The 3,137-nt window shown below is 40.2% G+C and overlaps 1 pseudogene; it reads right to left on the bottom strand.

Annotated features, from left to right (window-relative positions):
* Positions 1 to 976: 976 nt before the first annotated feature.
* Positions 977 to 2,325, bottom strand: LOC126066671 (40S ribosomal protein S4-like; annotated as a pseudogene).
* Positions 2,326 to 3,137: the final 812 nt, after the last annotated feature.

Genomic DNA, 3,137 nt, shown 5'->3' with positions numbered 1-3,137 from the left:
AGTAAATAACCCAGAAAAAGAAATGCTACTGAGAAATGGGCAAAGCGAAAGGGGTGGGGCAGGGGGTTGGAATCCAGAGGTCACTATTTCGGAAATTCGTAGAACCAGGAAGAAGCTGGACAATTCACTTAGCTCATCCTCTTCACTTTATGCAAGATTGTCCTAAACAGTCTGTATAAAATGTTCAACTTTTCCTGGTAACCTATTCCACTGACCAGCATTTGAGACCAATTCCAGAGAAGTAATTGTTTTTAATATTCATTACAACTCACACACTTGACAAATTTAACTTTATGAAAAATTATATAAACAATACCTGCAAACCATATGTAACAGAAATGCCAAGATAAGATCACCAACAAAATATTGAAATTTAGCCATTTGTTAGTTTTGGAATAAAGCACACCACTCAGTTTAGGATGCCTGCACCCACAGAGTACAGAGAACAGGGGCTCAGCTTTAGGAAAACTCACAGTGGCAATGACTTGATGGGCACAGAGATTACTTAGGACCATTAATAATCCTTAAGGAGCCCTAGTAGAACAAAGGAAACCCTGGTGGCGTATCGGTTAAGTGCTATGGCAAAGGTCAGCGGTTTGAATCCCCCAGGTGCTCCTTGGAAACTCTATGGGACACTTCTACTCTGTCCTATAGGGTCGCTATGAGTCGGAATTGACTCCATGGCAGTGGGTTTGGTTTGTTTTTAGTGGAACAATAGTTAAGCCCTCAGCTGCTAACCGAATGGTCGGTGGTTCAAACTCACCCAGTGGCTCCAAGTGAGAAAAAACCTGGTGATCTGCTCTAGTAAAGATTACAACCTTGGAAACCCTATCGGGCAGTTCTACTTTGTCCTATAGTGTCTCTATGAGTCAGAATTGACTAGATGGCAATGGATTTTGGACAGTGTTTTCTTTAGTTAGCTATAAAAGCTCTCCATTCATGTCACCTCAAGATTATTTCACCCACTGCTCTTTGGTCACCAGTGTCTTGTCTCTTTCTCCTCCGCAAGGGTGAGGTGGACATCTCTCTCTTCCCCAGGGAAGAGAAATGCATGTTTTGTTGCCTTTGCCAGTAACAAAAATGTTCAAAAGCCAGATGATAGCAAGTCTATTGCCATTGGCATCATCCACACAAACCATATCAACAGAGGCCAGATGTCTCTGTCTGTCTCGCTGACCTCACCAATTCTTCCCCAGTTAGCACCTCTTACCACCGTACAGAGGTTACCAGTGTGAACGTGATGAAGTTGGTAATCCTGTCAGTCTCCAAACCAGACTGAATGGTGTCATTCATGTTGATAGGGGACCAGGTTAGCGAATGATATGAGCCTCAAGTGTCACCAAATGAGGGATTTTTTTTATACTTAAAAAGATGTTTCTCACTTTGCATAACTTGTACTTGGCCCCTCCGGTGTGATACAATGAACAGCAATGTGGTCCTTGGTGTCAGAGATCAGATAGAAAATTTTTCCAATCTTGTCAGTGCTGATGACATTCATAAAACCAGCAGGGTAAGTGTCATGGATTGAATTGTGTCCCCCCAAAATATCAGTCAGCTTGGCTAGGTCATGATTCCCTTGTGTGATTGTCTACCATTTTATCTTCTGATGTGATCTCCCTATGTGTTGTAAACCCTATCGCTATGACTTGATGACGTCTACAAGATTAATTAGTGTCTTAAGCCAATCTTTTCTGAGATATAAAAGAGAGAAGCGAGCAGAGAGACATGGGGACCTCGTACCACCATGAAAGCAGTGTTGGGAGCAGATCGCATCCTTTGGACCTGAGGTCCCTGTGCTGAGATGCTCCCAGACCGAGGGAAGACTGATGCATCACAAAGACCTTCCTCCAGAGCCGAAAGAGAGAGAAAGCCTTCCCCTGGAGCTGAAGCCCTGAATTTGGACTTTTAGACAGTGAGAGAATAAATTTCTCTTTGTTAAAGCCATCTACCTGTGGCATTTCTGTTATAGCAGCACTAGATGACTAAGACAGTTAAGTTATATCAGTCTGAACCTGGCCATACTCTTTTTATTGTTGTTGTGGTAAATATACCTATCACACACCTTTGCCGTTCCATCTTTTTACAGTTGTGCAATTTATTGGCAACAATTACATGAATCTTACTGAACTTCTGCATGCAGATTTTTTTGTCTCCTTTCAGAGTGTATTTAAGTCTGTTCCTTAAGAAAATGATGAGGGTGAGACATTCTCTCAGCTTTTGGGGAGTGGTGGGTGGATGAAGAGCAAACACGCTGGTCAGGTTGTCCTGCACCCAGTGCTTTGGAGCTGCTACGTGCTTCAGATGCTTCTGGAGACCACAAACCATGGCTGCATTAGGCAAAGAAAGAGCTTGAGGAGTTTTATATGACTTTGGCAGAGCTCATCAAAGAAGGAATAATCTGGCTCAGTGATTTTCAAGGTAGACAAAAGGTCTATTTTAGAAAAAGTTACCCAATAGACAAAATATTGACATGGAAGAAACAAGTGCAGTGGGTTAAAAAGTTTTAAAGGATTGATATTCCAAATGGTGGGGCTTAAAACAACTTTAGTCTCTTTGAATTTATGGACAAGAGGAGCAAGCCTTTTTTGTTGGGAAGAGGACTGCTTTGGTTTGGTATGACGAGAGCATTGGGCATACATCTCTGACAACAAAAGATAGGCTAAGAGTGAGTGAAGGAGTCAGGTAAAGAGGGGACAATATTCAATCCTGAGTAGTTATAAAACTTTTGCTAAATCTCAGAATGGCAGTTTGTGTGAATGGGATTTCCACGAAATATTCATTTATAATTTCTCATGTTCCTTTTTAAGTTTCCTCCACTATCCCCGTATTCCATACTCCATTTTTTTTGTTGTTGTTTTTAGAAATAAGAATATATATATATATATTATCCAGAGGAAGGGCCCCATTTTCTTGTCAATAAAAGAGAAAATTCTTTCTTGAACCATTTCAGTGCCTGTTCTTTAATGATGAAATATAGAGTAATATGTTAACTGGCTATCTATTTGTTTTTTTAATTTACAAAACCAAATTGCTAATTAAAAGTCCCTTAGCATGCAAAATTTAAATATTAAGATTATTGCTTTATTAATAGGTTATACACTCTAGTAATTATTTTATCTCAAAGTCATTCATTATCT

This window comes from Elephas maximus, chromosome 24, assembly GCF_024166365.1.
Source record: "Elephas maximus indicus isolate mEleMax1 chromosome 24, mEleMax1 primary haplotype, whole genome shotgun sequence".
Taxonomy (NCBI): Eukaryota; Metazoa; Chordata; class Mammalia; order Proboscidea; family Elephantidae; genus Elephas; species Elephas maximus.
This window is presented reverse-complemented; position numbering and strand designations above follow the sequence as displayed.